This window comes from Procambarus clarkii, chromosome 6, assembly GCF_040958095.1.
Source record: "Procambarus clarkii isolate CNS0578487 chromosome 6, FALCON_Pclarkii_2.0, whole genome shotgun sequence".
Classification (NCBI taxonomy): domain Eukaryota; kingdom Metazoa; phylum Arthropoda; class Malacostraca; order Decapoda; family Cambaridae; genus Procambarus; species Procambarus clarkii.
The window spans coordinates 23,058,402-23,080,183 of NC_091155.1; the positions used below are offsets into that span (position 1 = coordinate 23,058,402).

Consider the following 21,782-nt stretch of genomic DNA (forward strand, 5'->3'; position numbering starts at 1 on the left):
TGTGTGTGCCGCTTGGCCCACCATCTTCAGTATTACCTTAAATTGCTACATCGTTACTGTTATAAGCGCATCTTGGTGCTGACTTGTATCCTTATAAATCGTGCGTACATCTCTTCAGCTAAGGAATTAACATTTTCTATGTTAATTTCGAAAATTGAATTAGTCTTCAATGTGTTGGCAATAGGTGACCACGTATCTATTCTGAGACTGTTCCCATCTACTACGACTGTCAGTACAGTGACGGCCTCCCTTTTTGCAGGTCGATGTTCGATCCCCAGTGGCCCAAATGATTATCTACCTTGTGTGGCTTCCGGGGATCAACGGCCTCCTGGTCGGAGGCCTAGTTTGGTACGATTGTCATTTTCAACTTTATTGAAAAATATGAAAAGTTTCTTGCAGAGTCATGACGAAGTGATGATTGGCTGTATCTTAACTTCCGAGTCACGTGAAGGCCATTAACACGGACATAAAAAAAGCAGGTAAACCCAAGTGGTTTACCTGTGGACATGTCGGTTGGACGTCTCGGATATTGCTAAGTTTGTTGCCTGACCTTCCTTACCTGTCTTGGATGCTCTAATGGGGAGTTCACTAAATTTCATAACAGAATAATTGCAGTAAACTTCAAAGCCTGTTCTGTTTTATCAAGGTCAGTGGGTTGATTAGGAAAGGTTTCACGATGAAATTCCTGCACATGCATTCTTTTCGTGCCCGATTAAATTATCTTTTATTTAATTCTGAAGAGCAGTTTCGTGGGGCACCTCTGTCCAGTAGCTGCTCCGTGTGTGATGGTAAATTACGTGTGTAGATCACCCACACTGGTCGTACAGTTACTAGGAGGCGAGTACATACCCGGCCTGGTGCTGGCACGGGCCCAGACTACATGAGGCCTGGCCGGGTGCCGGGGTTAGAGTGTGTGTAAGTAGGGACTACGGGGAAGGTGCTTTATGCCCTCATTAATAGCCTTCTTATAGCTGTTCAAGTTTATTTTTTTACATCCCCTGACGTTCAAATTCCTCGTCGAATTCGGCCTTAAAGTTGTGGATGGAGGTGATTAACTTTTTTCAGTCCATTCGTTGACCCCCTGTATTGAGGCAAAAATTACTTGCATTTTTTGACTCGTTTGCGTTTCCACCTGTTATAATATTATACTTTCTCTCACTTTAAACTGGCTATCCTTATCCACCTTGTCTATTCCCTTCGGTATTGTATATGTTGTGATCATAGCTCCTCTGTTGCCACTTTCCTTTATTGTTGTGAGATTGAGTTGCCCTACTGTATCGTAGTAGCCTTGTCATCCTGCAAACCTCTGCACTTTTTGAAGTTTAGTTTCATATTTCACGAGGTGGTGGCGAGTCTGTGGTGAGTTGGGGCGAGAGAACATATCCTTGGGGAGGAGTGTGGGGAGGAGGAGGATGGGGAGAAGGGAGGTAGGGAGCGGGGGATGAAGGGAGGAGGATGGGTTTAGTGAAAGCTAAGCTCATTGATATTGCATGAGTGCGTGTGCTCAGGGCAACTTGTGGTGTTTGGTCTCTAGCCTGCCTCTCCTCGCAACCTCCTCCTCCTCGCCCACACCTTCACACCCTACTTCTTCCTCCTCACTCTACCCCGACCCCTCCACCCTACTTGTACTTCCACACCTTACTTTTACCTCCACTCCCCACCCCTACCTCCACATCTACCATCCACCTGCCTGACTACCCTCAACTTCCTTTCTGCAACCACCTAATTTCCTCCCACCCCTACGTTTCTACCCTACCTAGCTTTTTCCCTCCACCTACTTTTCGTCAAACATGAAGAGTGAGCCTCTTCACTCTTATTTGACACCGTGTCTCATTCCCCTTTTATATCTCCCACACCATCTCCCCTCTCACCTGTGGAGAGGGCAGAGAGGAGGCAGGAACCTCTCTCTCCTCCCTGTTTCACATTTTTTCGCTTCGTTCCTCCGTCCCTCCTTTGTCCCCTCTTCTTTCTTCTTGTCCATACTCTCTCTCTCCCTTCCCTCCTTAACCCGCCCTCCCTCCCCTAGGGACACGGATTGTGGCGCTCATCGTACAGAGGCAAGTAAAGCATCAGTGCTGGATAATTGTGCGACACTTTGGTAGGGAGATTGTCCCTCCCTGAGTACACAGTTACGTCTGATGCGTCACTGTTGAGTGTGTACTCCGTGCTGAGGGAGCGTTAGTTTGGGGTTCACTTTGGTGTAGTATTAATGGTCACACGTGTTTGTGATAATATTTGTGATTAACAAACATTATCATGAAACGCGTGTGACCATTAATACTAACTTATTCCACAAGTTCACTTCTCTCTCCATTTCTCAAATTTGTCAAGCCTGTCAATTCCTTGCAACAATATCGTTTGTCATGATTGTGTCTTCTATATCTCGTCTCTTCTCCATTGTTATAAGGTCGTGTTCCCCCCAGTCTTTCCTCATGTTCAAACTCCAGGACCAGCAGGCCTCTGGAGATTTTATATTTTGGTTTCCCATTCTCAGGGACAAAAGAATGGGAAACCATTCTCCCCTAAACCAACGGCTGATCCAAGATGCAACCCACAACAGTTGCCTAACCTGTTTATTGCTAAGTGAATAGAGGCATAGGGTGAAAGAAAACGGTCCGAAACGTCCCTCCACCTACTAAATCTAAATAGGGTTTTGAAATGGTCAAAAGATTGGCAGATGCAGTTTAATGCTGATAAATGTAAAGTTCTGAGGCTAGGTAATGATGATAGAGTTACAAGATACGAGCTAGATGGTGTTGAGATTGCGAAGTCGGATTGCGAAAGGGATCTGGGAGTTTATTCGTGATGGGGTGCATCTATCGAGAGCTGGGGTTGTTGCTGTTGCGAACTCGTTGGAAGAAGTGGTTAGAGGTGTTTGTTTGGGTTTAAACTGTTAGTAGATAGAGGTATGGGAATTGATTTGGAGGAAGTAGGTAATAAAAGTATGTGTTCGTGGGAGAAAGGAATTGGCAAAACGATCAGGGAAAGAGAAGGTCCGCAAAATAACAATTCACTTAGGGTATATTACACTAACAGTAGAAGTCTAAGAAATAAAATTAACGAATTAAATGCTCTTGTCTGCACAGAAAAAATAGATATTATTGCACTTACCGAAACGTGGATGAATGTAGAAAATAGAGAACTATTAGCTGAATATCAAATATATGGATTTAAACTATTTCACACAGATAGATATATTAGACGAGGAGGTGGAGTAGCCATATATGTTAGGGACAATTTGAAATGTAGTCTCAAAGAGGGAATCAAAACAGAGCCACACACAGAAACTATTTGGATTGAATTAAACGAAAAAGCTAATAATATTATAATAGGAGTAATATATAGGCCACCAAATTTAGACAGAATGGAAGCAAAGCATCTATGGGATGAAATATCTAGAGCATCTAGATCTAACAGTATTTATGTCATGGGTGACTTTAATTTTAGCGGAATAAACTGGTTGAACAAAACAGGGAATAGTGAAGCAGAAGATTTTCTAGAATTAATTGACGATTGCTTTCTTACGCAACACATTAAGGAACCAACACGGGAAAATAATATTTTAGATTTAGTGTTAACTAACAGGGAAACGCAAATTAATGACATCGAAATAGGGAGTGAGCTAGGGAGCAGTGATCACAAAGAAATCAGATTTAGCATAGAATGGAATAGACCAGTAGGAGAAAATTCTGTTAAAGTGCCAGATTTTCGAAAAGCTGATTTTAATAGCCTAAGAAATTTTTTGGGTCAAATTGATTGGAAAGTCTTGGGTATGGGGTGTGGGCCGGTCTTGGAGCGAGACATGAACCCAGCGATAGGTGACTTAAATGGGGATTTCGATGTGGATTCAATATATAACTTATTTAAGAATATTCTAAACAAAGCACAGGAACGTAGTATACCATACAAATTGAATAGATCGAATACTAATGACCCAAAGTGGATAACAAAGAATTTGAAGAACCTTATAGGTAAAAAGAGAGCTTGGTACAAAAGGATTAAAAATGGGGAGGTCACTTTAGAACAGGAATTCGTACAACTGGTTAGAAATGTTAAAAAAGAGATAAGGAAAGCAAAAAGAAACTATGAAGTTCGCATAGCAGGGCAAGCAAAGACAAATCCTAAAGGGTTTTTTCAGTTATATCGTACTAAGACTAGGGAAAGGATAGGTCCATTAAAAACTGAGACAGGTCAAATAACAGATAGTGATGAAGAGATGAGTAGTATTTTTAATAAATATTTTGTATCTGTATTTACTAAAGAGGAACTTAACAATATGCCTTCAGCCGAACAAGTCTATGTGGGTGGAGACGAGGACAGGTTGACGAGTTTAGCAGTTACCAGGGAGGATGTTCTTAAACAAATAGTAAAACTCAAACCAAACAAATCCCCAGGGCCGGATGAAGTGTTTGCCAGGGTGCTTAAAGAATGCAAAGAGGAGCTTTGTGACCCACTGTCAACCATATTTAATAAATCAATAGAGTCAGGCAGAGTGCCAGAGTTTTGGAAAGTTGCTAATGTGATACCAGTTTTTAAGAAAGGAGATAGATCACTTGCGTCTAACTATCGACCAATTAGCCTAACGTCTATTGTGGGAAAGTTACTCGAATCTATAATAGCAAATAAAATTCGTCTTCATCTTGAAAAACATAAATTAATAATTGAGTCGCAACATGGTTTTATAAATGGCCGTTCATGTTTAACAAATTTGTTATCTTTTTATTCTAGCATTGTTGAGGCAGTTGATAGTGGTAAGGATTGCGATGTTGTATACCTTGACTTTAGCAAAGCTTTTGATACAGTGCCACATGAAAGACTGATTAAAAAGATAGAGTCTCATGGTATTGGGGGTGCTATATTAAGCTGGATTAGGGCATGGCTATACCAAAGGAAACAGAGAGTTAGTATAAATGGAATCAAGTCAGAGTGGGAAAATGTTGTAAGTGGAGTGCCTCAAGGCTCTGTCCTGGGATCTCTGTTGTTTATAATATATATAAATGATTTAGATTCAGGTTTGAGTAGCAACATTTGCAAATTTGCCGATGATACGAAAATCGGTAGGGAAATTAATTCGGAGGAGGACTCACTATCACTTCAAGTTGATCTAGATAGGGTTTTGAAATGGTCAAAGGATTGGCAGATGCAGTTTAATGCTGATAAATGTAAAGTTCTGAGGTTAGGTAATGATGATAGAGTTACAAGATACGAGCTAGATGGTGTTGTGATTGCGAAGTCGGATTGCGAAAGGGATCTGGGAGTTATGATTAGTAAGAATTTAAAACAAAAGGATCAATGCATAAATGTTCGTAATAAGGCAAATCGGACACTTGGATTTATTAATCGCAGCGTTAGTAACAAGACACCTGGTGTGGTTCTCAAGCTATATCTTGCTCTAGTTAGGCCCCATTTAGATTATGCCGTTCAGTTTTGGTCGCCATATTATAGAATGGATATAAATTCACTTGAACGTGTCCAGCGTAGGATGACTAAGTTAATTCCCCAAATTAGAAATCTTTCATATGAAGAAAGATTAACAAAGCTTAAGTTGCATTCACTGGAAAGGCGAAGAGTTAGGGGTGACATGATAGAGGTTTACAAGTGGATGAATGGACATAACCGGGGGGATATTAATAGGGTATTAAAAGTATCAACACAGGACAGAACACGAAACAATGGGTATAAATTGGATAAGTTTAGATTTAGGAAAGACTTGGGTAAATACTGGTTCAGTAACAGGGTTGTTGATTTGTGGAACCAATTGCCGCGTAACATTGTGGAGGTGGGGTCCCTCGATTGTTTCAAGCACGGGTTGGACAAGTATATGAGTGGGATTGGGTGGTTATAGAATAGGAGCTGCCTCGTATGGGCCAATAGGCCTTCTGCAGTTACCTTTGTTCTTATGTTCTTATGTTCTTATCGTTTAAATCGTATCAGTTGTTCTTATGTCCCTCTCTCTCCTGCCACTGAAACTTATCTAGGAGTCCTCTAGGTTGTCCCTCCTAGTCTCCTACTAGATTGGTGGTGGTGGGGGGGGGGAGGGTTCGAGAGCGTGACAATGTTTTCTAATCACAACATATTTAAAAATGGTGTTCGCAACTTAGCCGATAATTAATTTAAATAAATTGTTATGTTGTTGAACGTGCGGCGTCCATGTTGCTCGTGACCGTGCGGTGACTATACTGTCCTCGACCGTGTGGTGACTATGCTGTCCTTGACCGTGCGGCGTAAGTGGCAAATATTCACTGACGGTATGTGTTCCGCTGTTATTGCCCCAGTGAGCACGGGGACTTTGCCTCCCCTGGTGTATTTATTACCGGGTCGCCGGCCAGTAAACACACCAAACCGGTCATCCATTTTCTTAGTCCTTAACTCGCCCCTTTCTCCACACACCTGCTCTTCCTCGCCGACCCTCTCCCCGGTCCTCTGCAGTCATACCCGGTGCCCTCTCCGCTTTCACCTCCGTGTCTTCTTTCTTCTTTTTACCCTCGTGTTTTCTGCTTTCACCCTCGTGTTTTCTGCTTTCACCCTCGTAATCTCTGCTTTCACTCCCCTTTGCCCTCCCCCCAAGTCAGTCAGCCAGTCTCAGTCCTTCCCTCCCCCACCTTTCCCTTCCTCCCCGAAGCTGCTGTCCCCTCCCTCCCTCCTAAAGACTGGCACCACCTGTTGCGCGATATTTTACCCGCATGGTTGTGCATGGGAAACAACGTAGCGTTGTCAGCACGTAGTCTGGTTGTAATGTGTGTACTCACCTAATTATGCTTGCGGGGGGTTGAGCTTTGGCTCTTTGGTCCCGCCTCTCAACTGTCAATCAACTGGTATACAGATTCCTGAACCTACTGGGCTCTATCATATCTACATTTGAAACTGTGTATGGAGTCAGCCTCCACCACATCACTAACTAGTACATTTCATTTATTAACTACTCTGACACTGAAAAAATTCTTTCTAACGTCTCTGTGGCTCATCTGGGTACTCAGTTTCCACCTGTGTCCCCTTGTTCGTGTCCCACCCGTGCTGAAGAGTTTGTCTTTGTCCACCCTGTCAATTCCCCTGAGAATTTTGTAGGTGTTTATCATGTCTCCCCTTACTCTTCTGTTTTCCAGGGATGTGAGGTTCAGCTCCTTTAGCCTTTCCTCGTAGCTCATTCCTCTCAATTCCGGGACGAGCCTGGTGGCATACCGCTGAATCTTCTCTAACTTTGTCTTGTGTTTAACTAGGTATGGACTCCAGGCTGGAGCTGCATACTCCAGGATTGGTCTTACATAAGTGGTTTACAGGGTCCTGAACGATTCCTTACACAAGTTTCTAAAGGCAGTTCTTATGTTGGCCAGTCTAGCATATGCCGCTGATAATATTCTTTTGATGTGGGCCTCTGGGGACGGGTTCGGTGTGGTATCAACCCCCAGATCTTTCTATTTGACTCTTGCAGGATTTCACCTCCCAGATGATACCTTGTGTTCAGCTTCCTGCTCCCTTCGCCTAATTTCATTACTTTACACTTTCCTGAGTTGAACTTTAACAGCCATTTTCTAGACCATTCCTCCAGTTTGTCCAGGTCATCCTGTAGTCTCTGTCTTCATCCGTCTTGTGTGTGCGCGCGCGCGGGCAACAACTGTTTACTCGACTTAAGTGGCTAACTGAGCACATTGGAGAGTTCCTGCACTTTCTCTGTGACGGGAAGCGAGTTGTGGGCTGGTTAGTGGTGGTGGTGGTGATGCTGGTAGCTGTTGCTCTTTGAGCCCAGGTGCACTTTTTACTTAAGGTCGTTTATTATGCACCCTATACTCCTACTGCGAGTGGTGGTGGTGGTGGAAGAGGTTACAGAGGCACATTATTAGCTCAGGAGTTAATAACGTGATCCATTTTTATTTTGGCTGGGCTAGTTTCGGTACATGGTCACAGCCCATCCTCCTATAATGAAGGTTACTCGCAGTAACTATGTGCTTGCTCGTACAAATATGGACGCGAAGGATCAACAAAGTAGACATTTGTATTACTGAATTTGAACATACTGGAAAAGTTTTCTATTTGTGTTGCTAATGAAACCCAAACTAACCTAGCCATCATAGGCCTAATACACGCTATCTGAAGCCTAATATAGTACATAAATATATATATGTGCTATACAAGGCCTAGGAATATTTAAGTTTGGTTTTTAGCTGTATTTTTTCCGGACTCAATAAAATGAATAGTGCCAAATATTACTTTTTATTCGTCCATCACGTCGACATTTGTACCATCGTCCACATGGTTACTAGAAGTACTACAGTATCTGATCAAGAGGATGGGTTGGGTCGTAAGGTAACCAAGTAGGAGACTTACTGGCTGTAAGTTGAGTGTGTGCACTATGTACAATAAACAAACTTGGAACACCTGGCTTGGATAAGAAAACTACTGATGTTCATCTTTGATACATCACGTTAATGTGATTTCTTTGTGCACCTGGATAGAATTTCTGGTAATTATATATATATATATATATATATATATATATATATATATATATATATATATATATATATATATGCAATAATGATCACAAAAACACTGATCCAAGTATGCAGAATAACCACATGTGAAAAATAGAAAATGCTTAACGCGTTTTCGGCTAATTCGCCTTCATCAGAGCAAAGTAGAATGAAGATCCGTTCTTCATTCTACTTTGCTCTGATGAAGGCGAATTAGCCGAAAACGCGTTAAGCATTTTCTATTTTTCACATGTGGTTATTCTGCGCACACACACACACATTATATATATATATATATATATATATATATATATATATATATATATATATATATATATATATATATATATATATATATATATATATATATAATGTCGTACCTAGTAGCCAGAATGCACTTCTCAGCCTACTATGCAAGGCCCGATTTGCCTAATAAGCCAAGTTTTCATGAATTAATTGTTTTTCGACTACCTAACCTACCTAACCTAACCTAACTTTTTCGGCTACCTAACCTAACCTAACCTATAAAGATAGGTTAGGTTAGGTTAGGTAGGGTTGGTTAGGTTCGGTCATATATCTACGTTAATTTTAACTCCAATAAAAAAAAATTGACCTCAAACATATTGAAATGGGAAGCTTTATCATTTCATAAGAAAAAAATTAGAGAAAATATATTAATTCAGGAAAACTTGGCTTATTAGGCAAATCGGGCCTTGCATAGTAGGCTGAGAAGTGCGTTCTGGCTACTAGGTACGACATATATATATATATATATATATATATATATATATATATATATATATATATATATATATATATATAATGTGTGTGTAAATCACGAAAAATAAGCACGTGATTAAAAATGTGACAGTGTCAGACCACGGAGGAAAATTGAAACAGGAATTTCCTTTAGTACTTTCGTATATTAATACATCTTCAGAAGGAGTCTTCTGAAGATGTATACATCTTCCGTGGTCTGACAGTCATATATTCATATATATATATATATATATATATATATATATATATATATATATATATATATATATATATATATATTTATTGTGAAGGTAAAAAATAGGTGTTATTGCAGTCTTCCCTAGGCAGATGGAATGCCTGTCACAAAATTAAAAATTAAAGAAAAAAAAGTTAAACTGCAAGTTGTCTTCACTGTGAGGTTAACTGTAGGAGAAAACATACAGAACAAAAATTTAAAAATATCTTATTTTAATAGAAATTACTTTAAATAAATTACAAAATATATAATAATATCCAGGCTTGGCTTTAATACAAAATGTGCAAAACAAACAAGATGAACAATCAAATTTACGTTACGTTAATGTGCAAAATAATATATGGTGCAGAATACTGTGAGTCAAACTAAATAGCTCTGTTACCACACCGAGATGTGTCAAAATGTTCACTTAGCAAGAGCACTCGGGAGTAATCTGAATCTTGGAGATGATGAAGATTAAGCCACCCAAAAGGTGGCACGGGCATGAATAGCCCGTAAGTGGTGGCCCTTTTGAGCCATTACCAGTATCAATAGATGATACTGGAGATCTGTGGAGGTGCGACTGCACCCTGCGTGACGGGAGATGTCTCCCGTCAATCTTGGAGAGCTTGGTAGCCCTATATATACAGAATATCGGCCGGCCAGAGGGCGCTAAACTATGAACCGGCTCCTTTAACTGCTTGTTTGGGAGGGCGTGGCCTCCCAGTGACCCAGGTGTGAGGTGGGGTGACGGGCAGTGGGGTACGGAGGAGACTGGTACACTGTCTAGACGTCTGGAAGTAGTTGTTCTTGTTCTTGGCTGCAGTTCTTGATTACATAGACGTGAATGAGTAGAATAGGCGTGACTCGAACCCATACTGCCAGGAGCACTATGCAACTGGTTATCTTGAGGTTATCTTGAGATGATTTCGGGGCTTTAGTGTCCCCGCGGCCCGGTCCTCGACCAGGCCTCCACCCCCAGGAAGCAGCCCGTGACAGCTGACTTAACTCCCAGGTACCTATTTACTGCTAGGTAACAGGGGCATTCAGGGTGAAAGAAACTTTGCCCATTTGTTTCTGCCTCGTGCGGGAATCGAACCCGCGCCACAGAATTACGAGTCCTGCGCGCTATCCACCAGGCTACGAGGCCCCCTCCAGGCCTCCAGGAGGTGTACAGGGGACCTTAACGACCGTACAAAAGATGATGGTAGCCTCGGCTATTTGCTCATCATCCCATTGTTCGCATTTGTGTTACTCACGTGGCCCCCAAAAATGCGGTGATTTGATAAAATACTATGCCCAAGATTACCATCAGAGCGCCGTTGGGATGATGGGCAAATAGCCTCTGCTACCATTATCTTTTGTACGGTCGTGATGGTCGAGTGGTTAAGATCTCCTGTACACCAGTTGCATAGTGCTCCTGACAGTAAGGGTTCGAGTCACTTCTGGGTGTGTGGAGTTTTCAGTTATATATATATATATATATATATATATATATATATATATATATATATATATATATATATATATATATATATATATATATATATATATATGTCGTACCTAATAGCCAGAACGCACTTCTCAGCCTACTATTCAAGGCCCGATTTGCCTAATAAGCCAAGTTTTCATGAATTAATGTTTTTTCGTCTACCTAACCTACCTAACCTAACCTAACCTAGCTTTTTTTGGCTACCTAACCTAACCTTACCTATAAATATAGGTTAGGTTAGGTTAGGTAGGGTTGGTTAGGTTCGGTCATATATCTACGTTAATTTTAACTCCAATAAAAAAAAATTGACCTCATACATAGAGAAAAGGGTTGCTTTATCATTTCATAAGAAAAAAATTATAGTAAATATATTAATTCAGGAAAACTTGGCTTATTAGGCAAATCGGGCCTTGAATAGTAGGCTGAGAAGTGAGTTCTGGCTACTAGGTACGACATATATATATATATATATATATATATATATATATATATATATATATATATATATATATATATATATATATATATATATATATAAATGCACGGATATTTTTTAAACTTAAATGAAAGATATGTCTGTAAACTGGTGATATTTTCACATTCAAGTTCATAGTGATGTATGGTATGCGGGAAGTTTTGCAGGCAAAGTTTATAAGTTGTTAGATCTACTCCATCAGGTGGAGGAACCTCCCGAGGGTATGTGTAGCCAAGGTGTGTGTGTGTGTTTATCGTTGTGTTACCTTGGTGCTTATCTAACAGTGTCTACGGTGGAGTGAGATCTAATGATGACCAAACCACACATCAGATGTGAAGAAATGACGACGTTTCGGTCCGTCATGGACCACTGTCAAGTCTTGTGACCGACTTGATAATTGTCCAAGGACGGACCGATACGTGGTCATTTCTTCACATCTGATGTGTGGTTTGGTCATCATATCTTCAGCCACGTCATTGTGACTCATCGTCTGCGGGTTAGATCCAGGTCTTATTGCCCTTATTATCCGTGTTCCCGTTGCATTACAACTTTTCACGTACAAATTCTTTGCAGAATCTGGCCTTAAAGTTGTGGATAGAGGTGGCTTCCACAACTTCTTGTTTTGGTGCCTTTGACGTGTTGTTTTAGTGGTGGTATAGGCGTTGTAGTTGCTAGGTGTTGGCCATTTGCTCTGTGTTTGGGTGTAAGGATGAGTGGCTTGTAGTGGTGTTAATTGGTGTTTGTGCAGTATGACTGGCGGTGACCACTCCGATGTAAACTCCTATTTTATATTGCGAGATGTGGGTATATGATATTGGACCCGGGTTCTATCTTTAGAAGAGGACCTCAGCGGTCACCAACATGGCTCTCTTGCTTAGCTTCTCAACTAGTAGTATTGGAGTGCCTTGTGTGTATTGTTTATGATTAAACATAAACTATCACATCCCAGCACGCGAACACCCGTGCACTACCACTCCCTCCCACAGTCCCAGAAAATACACACACACACACACACACACACACACACACACACACACACACACACACACACACACACACACACACACACACACACACACACACACACACACACACACAGTGTGTGTGTGTCGAGTTTGGAAACACACACGGGTTTCTTTCTCCTTGATGCCCCTGTTCACCTAGCAGTAAATAGGTAACTGGGAGCTAGACAGCTGCTACGACCTGCTTCCTGGGGATTTGTGTACACTCGCCTATTTGTAATCACCTATTTGTGCTTGCAGGATCAAACATTGACTCTTGGATCCCGCCTTTCTAGCCATCGGTTGCTTACAGCAATGACCCCTGACCCATTTCCCTATCATATCTAGTTTTAAAATGATGAATAGAGTTTGCTTCCACAACCTGCTCCTTAAGTGCATTCCATTTTTCCACTACTCTCACGCTAAAAGAATACTTCCTAACATCTCTATGACTTATCTGAGTTTCCAGCTTCCACCCATGTCCCCTCGTTCTGTTACTATTACGTGTGAACATTTCATCTATTTCCACTTTGTCAATTTCCTTGAGTATTTTATACGTTCCTATCATATCCCCCCTCTCCCTTCTTTTTTTGTCGTAAGGTTCAGTTCCTTTAGGCGCTCTTCATGTCCCATCCCTCGTAACTCTGGGACGAGCCTCGTCGCAAACATCTGAACCTTTTAAAGTTTCCTTATGTGTTTCTTCAGGTGGCGCTGCATACTCTAGGACTGGTCTCACGTAGGCAGTGTAAAGCGCTCTAAAAGCCTCCTCACTTAGGCTTCTGAATGGTGTTCTAACTTTTGCCAGTGTAGTTAGTTTGCAACGAGACTCGTCCCAGCGTTACGAGTGATGGGGTATCTTGTGTTGTCCCGTCTTGAGTACTGCTCAATACTCACTTTCCCCTTCAGAGCAGGAGAGGTTGCTGAAATAGAGGGAATACAGAGAACATATATAGCATACATAGACGCGATAAAGGACCTAAATTATTGGGATTGTCTCGAAACTCTCCAAATGTACTCCCTAGAAAGAGGACGAGAGAGATCAAATAATATACACATGGAAAATACTGGAGGGCCAGGTCCCAAATCTACACAGTAAAATATCAACATATTGGAGTGAACGATATGGAAGAGATTACAGAATAGAACCAGTGAAGAGCAGAGGTGCCATAGGCACAATCAGAGAACACTGTATAAACATCAGAGGTCCGCGGTTGTTCAACATCCTCCCAGCGAGTATAAGATATATTGTCGGAACAACCGTGGACATCTTCAAGAGAAAACAACAGATGTTGCTATTGATTAGTGCTAGTGAAGGTCGAGTGGCCGACAGATAGTGTTCGCAGGTGTTGGCGAACGAATTCAGATGTCAATACACACAGAAATCATAATAACGTGATATATCACATGAGCAAATCCGCAAGGGCCGCGATGAGGGCTCGAACCTACGGGATGTTCCCAGGTGTGCCTTAGTCAACTGTACCACTTTCAGATGTTAACTTGTTCAGGTGTCACTTGCCCGGGAGGAGGAGACAACAGCAAATACAAACAGTTAACATAAAGCCTCAACGAGTATGTTGCGTATGTTTTATTTGAAAATTTACAGTGTCACTTCCTTTGTTTCGTGTCCTACATAAACCAAGTTAGAGATATGACCCAGGTATAGTTCACCGGGATAGTTAAGTAACCACAGAAGGTGATTGAAGTGGTTTTGTAAGTGTGGTATGGGAGGTAAGGAGAGCACTGTTGATCACTTGCCGCATGACGCGTCTACAGGAAGGTGGCGTTGCCTCCCGTGATACCAAGTACCTGTTAAAAGTCAATGTATTTCATATACCCTTAATACAATAATAAACAGGCAAGCGTGGAAGTACCTCCAGCTTTCTGTTTGGGTGTCTCTACACATCTGTTTTGTACTGCTTGAGCAAGCGGAAGACAGCGTGCCGGACAACTTTTATTAGAGACAAAACATTAAACTTGACAACGTTTGAAAAAAAAAAAAGTCTAGAAGTAGCTTCAACATGATTGATTTGCTTTTATTATTTCGATTTTACGTTGCGTTGTGACGTGATAGGTTAAGCCTGGGAGAAGTGATAATACAATAATTCCATTCGTAGGAAAAGAACAGCATTATCACCTGTATTTTTTTCTCAAATCTTATTTTACATAACTGAACAATAACGTAACAGCTAATACCAGTCTGAGGCTGTCTCTCAGACACGACCGAGGCATTCTAGGCACTTCTTGGGTCCAGTTATTTCTAAGGTATGGCAGCCAGGCGCCCCTTTTGTCTGGTTAGTGCCCGACGCGCGATGTCTCGACCGTAGTGTCGGGGTAGAGAATGTTGGTAGATGTCTCCGGTGTGTGCGTGTGTCATGGTTGCCAAGGGTGTCTGAGAAATGATTCCCCACGAGGGCTGGGGCGGGGCTCCCGGAAGTAACGTGGCACCTTCCCGGAGGTGTGGCACTTTGGAGGTGCCATGGAGGTTATTTTGACGAAGATGTCTTATAGATGAATGATGTCATATCTCTGGTTTATCGTGACCATCACACACCTTTTTTTTATAAACGTGTAAAAAAAATGTTCGATAAATTACTGAAATATATGATACCTAAGAAATCTCTAACCCTGTCCATGGAGGACAGAAGAAAATGTATATATGCTGATTAGCATTGTAAATGTGTGGCCACGTCTGTGGTAGGAAAAAAGTTTAATCTAGGAACACGACCCGCCAATCGGTTAGGAATCAGGTCCCCAATTACTGCTGGGAGAACAGGAGCGAATATTTAAGGATTGTCACCTTCATAGACCTCCTAGATAGTGTAACAGATATACTTAGATTCAGTGAGAAGAGAGTTGTAGCTCGACTGAAGTGTCTGGTGGGTAGATTGGAGCGAGTGGGCGGTAGATTGGAGCGAGTGGACGGTAGAGTGGAGCGAGTGGGCGATAGATTGGAGCGAATGGGCGGTAGATTGGAGCGAATGGGCGGTAGATTGGCGCGAGTGGGCGATAGATTACTAGGAGACTCTACAAAAGAGACTCAGTTTAGTTATGATGCTTTTCAAAGTACAGTATGAGTGCTCTCATATCTGAAATTGTGTTTTATACTCTCCTCCTATTATCAAGGTGGCCGAGAACCTGCTAAACTATCAATCCTGGGACAAGAAAAGTGTCGAATAATCCTAGCATGGAAATTTGTTACACATGTCTGCTTGGAACAATAATATAACATATTGGAGTGAGAGATAGGATATAAAGTGGAGAATAGCCCTAGTGAACGGGATAAACACACTGAATCTGAAAGGTTCTCCCGTGGACCCTCTGGTATAAAGTGTAAGAAAGTGTTTGGTCACTAATGTGGACCTGCGGGACACAAACGGTAGTGACCTCAGTAAGGAGGCTAGCATAAGCAGGGAAGCTTGGCACCAGGCCCCTGCTGCCAGAGCAGAAAAACTCTTTAAAACAACAAACCAAAGGTAAACTTCACTATTTTGTCCCATTCACGTACGTGACCGATCGCTGTTACTCCCTTTCCCCCCTTCACTATTGTTTCCCCGACTCTGATCTTATACTGCTTCTCGTTCTCTTTCCACTATCGTTTATCATACTCTAAATTCTACACGTTTGTCCATACTTTCCCCATTCTTATTTCATCCACACTCCTCTTTCTAATAGTCTTTTTTTCTTCCCCTACCCCCTCTTTCACCTCTCATCCCCCAAAGGGATACGGTGCATCAGCCGGCCAATTTCCAGCTCTTTCTATGCTCTATTTCGGTTCACTGGAATATGTATTACAACAGTGTTATGCTAAATTCCATTTCCAGACCGTGTGATTGTCCGTCTCTTTCTTTACCCCTCTACCCTGTAGTCGAGCGTTCTTCCATACCTTCCATCCTTACACTCTACTTCCCCATTTCCTACTTTTCAGCTCACTACCTCCACTTATGAATTTTTCGGACCGTTTTCCTAGCGCGTGTATGCCAAGGATGGTCGCAGCTGTCGTTTGGCATTGGTAGTGTCGCCAGGTGTTGCTGGGGGTTGTGTGTGTGTGTGTGTGTGTGTGTGTGTGTGTGTGTGTGTGTGTGTGTGTGTGTGTGTGTGTGTGTGTGTGTGTGTGTGTGTGTGTGTTGTGTACTTACCTAGTCGTACTCACTTAGTTGTGTTTGTGGGGGTTGAGCTTTGGCTCTTTGGTCCCGCCTCTCAACCGTCAATCAACTGGTGTACAGATTCTTGAGTCTACTGAACTCTATCAAATCTACATTTGAAACTGTGTATGGAGTCAGCCTCCACCACATCACTGCTTAATCCATTCCATTTGTTAACTACGCTGACACTGAAAAAATTCTTTCTGATGTCTCTGTGGTTCATTTGGGTACTCAGTTTCCACCTGTAACCGTGTGGATCGTGTTCCACCCATGCAAAAGAGTTTGTCTTTGAACACCCTGTCAATTCCTCTGCGAATTTTGTTGGTGGTTGTCATGTCTCCCCCATATTTTTCTGTTTTTCAGGGACGTGAGATTCAGCTCCCCTAGCCTTCCCTCGTAGCTCATACTTCTCAGTTCCGGGACTGTGTGTGTGTAAAACTGTGCACATTGCTTGCATGATCAAGGATCGATGAAATAACTATTTACATTGCAGAGATCAGTTGTGTTTATGTAGATGAACTTGTACAGCGAAGATGCATAAGATTGAGATTATACTTTATTAAAAGACAGTGATTCCGCAGTGAAAATGGAGCTTACGTAGGGAAAGTGTTCTGGTAGATTAAGCCGTGTACTCACCTAGTTGTGCTTACGGGGGTTGAGCTCTGGCTCCTTGGGCCCGCCACTCAACTGTCAATCAATTAACTATCTCCTCCCCCCCCCAGGAAGCCGCCCGTAGCAGCTGTCTAACCCCCAGGTACCTATTTACTGCTAGGTTAACAGGGGCATCAGGGTGAAAGAAACTCTGCCCATTTGTTTCCGTCTCCGGCGGGGATCGATCCCCGGACCTTAGGACTACAAATTCCGAGCGCTGTCCACTCAGCCGCCAGGCTCCGTGTGCATCACTGTCAGTGCTATATGATAACCCATATCATGAAATTTCGCGTTTAGGGTCGAATATTGAACTGGGGAAATTGACTGATCAAGAGACAAGTATCTAGTGTCTAGGACGGGCTTGTTGCCTCATTTGGTCTGTCATTCTCCCCCTGTGCTTCACCCATGTTGGTGATCGTATTGCTGGCCTGTTCTTTCTTTTTTAATTTTTTCCTTGTATCTTTCAGTGTTGGCACATGCCCTCCATCATTTTGTACCATTTCTAACCGTCACTTCTAGCCATTTCCATCCCCTATCCCTTCCTTCCTTTTTTATTTGGTACTTAGTACACTTCTTATCTTCCCCTCCCCCTTCCTCCCCCCCTCTCTAATTATCTGCTTCCCCCATCCCCCTTCCTTTTTCGCTTTTCATGTAAAAGTGAAGGGAAGAGGGCAGCCTCCCTTTGGGAAGAAGCATGCTGTAGTTTTCTGCAGCAGTGTGTGGAGGTGCTGCTGCTGCTGCAGGTGCGGGAGATTATTGATTGTCAGGAGCCTCCGCCGCCGCCTCTGCTGCTACGGAAATGCCGAGGACGTCCTTGTTGGTGCTAAATGAGTCGCCCCGTTCACCAACTGCACTCAGGCAACCAACGAGGGGGATGGTAAGGAAATGAATGATGGAGATGCCGAGGAAGGCCTGTCTGCGAGAGGAGATAGCGAGGGATATTGGAAGAAGGGAAAGGGGGGAATGGGGGTCAAAGGATTTTAGGAGAGTGGGAAGAGAGAGAGGGATTTTGAGAAAGGGGGAATGGGGGTAGGTGGAGGGGTGGGCAGAGGTAATTTCAATGCTGAGCTTAATGAGAGGCATAAACAAAAACCAGGTTATTACTTATTATAGATCATCAGGAGTATTCATGAGAGGATGCGACGCATTCAACCATTACCTTTGAAGTCGCTGTTCCAGAAAGACATCTTCCGCAACTGAAAGTACTGTGTCAAGGTTATCAGAGGTGGTTACAAAATAAATATAAAGTCAACTCGCCTCCATTAGTAACCTGGTTCAGAAATGGCAATGGGGCCAGATTAACGTCAGCCCCAGTCTGTCACACACTTGCATAGATCAATTGGCATCGTCTCTCACCATCTTCAGCTTTGCTTATCACAGACAACATTTTCCTTTATCATATGGAAGAAGGAAAATGAAGCTCTAGCCAAGGAAAGAGTAATTACAGAGCAATATCAGTGTTGTCAATTCTCAACACAATCTCAACAAAAACAGTAATTGATGACCATTATCTTTACTGTGTAGCCTTCATTATGGTTTCGGAATAGGGTATTCTGCTGCTCATCTCTTGTTGAGGTTTACTGAACCTCTGTTAGGCGGCATCAGTCACTGGAAATGTACCTATTGATTATGCAATGTCCTGCTCTTTACCTAACCTTGATTTCAAGCTCACCATTGACAGAGATCCCAATTTAAGATCATTTTTTATACAATACCCAAGTGAAAACCAAATGATACTCAACATTGTACTTAATGCAAACTTGCACTCTAGCCGAGCATATCACCAGGAAGTACAAGGCTTCATATCAAAGGCTGATCATTGCTGTATATAATGTTACTCTGATATTGCTACCAAGGAGTGGTCTGACTAGATAGTTATTTCCGTACCAAGTCATGATAGCTTCTTGCAGGTGCAGTCAGCATTTTGGATGGTCAACATCCATAAGATTCACTAATCAAAAGCTTTCAGCAATATTTGCTAGTAGTAAACAGTGGCAAATTATATATGGCGCTGAAAAACACGTGATATTGATAACTAGACAGCTAGACATTGCTGCTAGGATAAGCACAATAACAAATGAACAAAAATTGCCAATGAAATGGACATTTTTGGGGGTAAAGCTTGATTCTCAAATGACCCTGAAAAGCCACTTGTTGCACCTCGCATACCAGACAGCCAAGAAACTTAACATGACTAAGGCATGCCCCGTGCCTATTCATTATAAGTGGTTGGAAGACTATAAATGTATCACAAGTTTGTTCACTTCTTAGGTCAGCACCACTCTTGGATGTCCTGTTCCCATTTATTCTCAGACTTTTGGACAAGGGGGAGAATCTTGCAATGTTACTTATCTCAGTACTGTCCATCCTGGCTAGACTTGTTAGTTCAGCAGTCATTGATGACTGAAAGGTATCTGCACCCTCACTGCCTTGTACAAAGCCAACGTTCTCGAGGTTGTGCAAACGGCTCAATTCGTGCACAACAAGGCAGTGACTGTCACAACACAAGACGCTCAGTATCATTTTCATTGTGGTTGTACATTCTCAAAAATTGGCAGGATTCAAAATGGAGAATAACATTGAGTAACATAACGGTGAGAATAACATTGAATAACATAACGGTGGAGAATAACAGCTCCTTACCGCAATATTCGCATAAGAATGGGAATGCTAATTATCTTGAAACCTAGTTATAGTAAACAAAATAAGGGGGGGGGGCAGGGGCATGGGAAGTGAGTGTGATGGCTGTCTGTGTTAGTGTGTAACAACTCACTTTGGCTCCAGACTGTGTTTGGGGAGTAGAAGAACTCCCGAACCCCTCTACAGGTATGCTCCAGGTATACTTGGCTTGACTAGTTTAAAATCAAAGGGAAAGGGGAGTGATACTGTAGGTAACAAGGGAGATAAATACTTAATTTTAACAGACGTGGGTGTGACAGACACGATAAATTGAAAGGAAAATAAGAGTGAAAGGATTTTTTCATATAAATTCAGTGGATTTATTTAAACCACCGAAATTAAGCTGGGTACATCCTGACAGCTAGAATTCTTCTGCAAAGCAATTAATATGGTAATGAAGTAGAGCTCGGGGACACAAGGCACTTACTCTTTCATCAGGAATGTAAGAATTCTCCACCAGTATATGATCCACAAGAAGTTTGCTTTTAATGCTGTGTTGACACTTGAGTGAATAACTAAGCACCTCTCCTAGATAAAAGATCCACTCTCAAGCTGGTTTACAAGCACCCAAGGCCTGTCGCCCAATGACAGTATAGGGCCTTTCCTGGACCAGTTAATGCCAAGTACTGTGAATCTAGGTTATTAGTGCGTGCAAGTCTGCGATTCTGAGCTGAGCCACACCCTGACCCTCGTCCCGCTCTGCCCCGTGTTAATAGGGTGAGTGAGGGATGGGGGCCGTGTGTGAGGGATGGGGGGCCGTGTGTGAGGGATGGGGGGGCCGTGTGTGAGGGATGGGGGGGGCCGTGTGTGAGGGATGGGGGGGGCCGTGTGTGAGGGATGGGGGGGGGGCCGTGTGTGAGGGATGGGGGGGGGGCCGTGTGTGAGGGATGGGGGGGGCCGTGTGTGAGGGATGGGGGGGGGCCGTGTGTGAGGGATGGGGGGGGCCGTGTGTGAGGGAGGGGGGGCCGTGTGTGAGGGAGGGGGGGCCGTGTGTGAGGGATGGGGGGCCGTGTGTGAGGGGGGAGGGGAGGATGGGGGGCCGTGTGTGAGGGAGGGGGGGGGGCCGTGTGTGAGGGAGGGGGGGGCCGTGTGTGAGGGAGGGGGGGGCGTGTGTGAGGATGGGGGGGGCGTGTGTGAGGGATGGGGGGGGCGTGTGTGAGGGATGGGGGGCCGTGTGTGAGGGATGGGGGGGCCGTGTGTGAGGGATGGGGGCCGTTGTGTGAGGGATGGATAGGGGTCGAGTGTAAAGGATGGATAGGGGCGGATAGGGGCCGAGTGTGAAGGATAGGGGCCGAGTGTGAAGGATAGGGGCTGTTTGTGAGGGATGGTGTCATGTTTAAAGTCCAATATTTCCTGGGAATCTATCTCATCCAACAACCCTCAATCCAGTAGTGTACATGTACTTCTGTTAGTCTGGCCTTACAAAACTTCAAACAAGCAAAGGGTTTAATGGCCGCAGAGCTCTGCGGTTGAGAGCCCTCACTCCATGGTATCAAACAAGCAAGTGACTTACCGTGGGCCGATCCTGGACTGTCTCGCTGTCACATGACGTCATGTATCTTCCATTTGTTACACTAGGCCATGTGACCTGTGAAGCAATGTTAATAAATATGATGTCAGAGCTCTACCAGGTGCCATACTGTTTGATAAGAATAATAAACTAAAATACAAATACAGCCTGTTTCCAACCTCAGTCTTCCTTCAAAATGTACTTCACTTGGAAAAATACTTCACCCAAGTACTATATATTCTGAAGACCATCTGCATGTCAGTTTTATACCTACAGTATATGGTAGGGAAATAATATGCCAAGGGAACTATCAGAAGAAGCGTCAAGCCATTACGACTATATAGCACTTTGAAGTGATCTGGAAAAGGAT

The 21,782-nt window shown here is 43.0% G+C and overlaps 2 protein-coding genes across 4 annotated transcripts in view; one reads left to right on the top strand and one right to left on the bottom strand.

Moving 5' to 3' along the window:
* LOC123754010 (scaffold protein salvador) overlaps positions 1-698 on the bottom strand; it is a 51,253-nt gene extending 50,555 nt beyond the window's left edge. Inside the window, exon 1 of one of the 2 annotated variants that reach the window (XM_069306662.1) lies at positions 560-698. The gene's annotated coding sequence lies outside the window, so the exon portion shown is untranslated. The remainder of the gene's footprint in view (positions 1-559) is intronic. The other variant, XM_069306684.1, reaches the window with a different exon arrangement.
* Positions 1-21,782, top strand: part of LPCAT (lysophosphatidylcholine acyltransferase) — a gene marked incomplete at its 3' end in the record, with an annotated part of 58,322 nt that overhangs the window by 18,897 nt on the left and 17,643 nt on the right.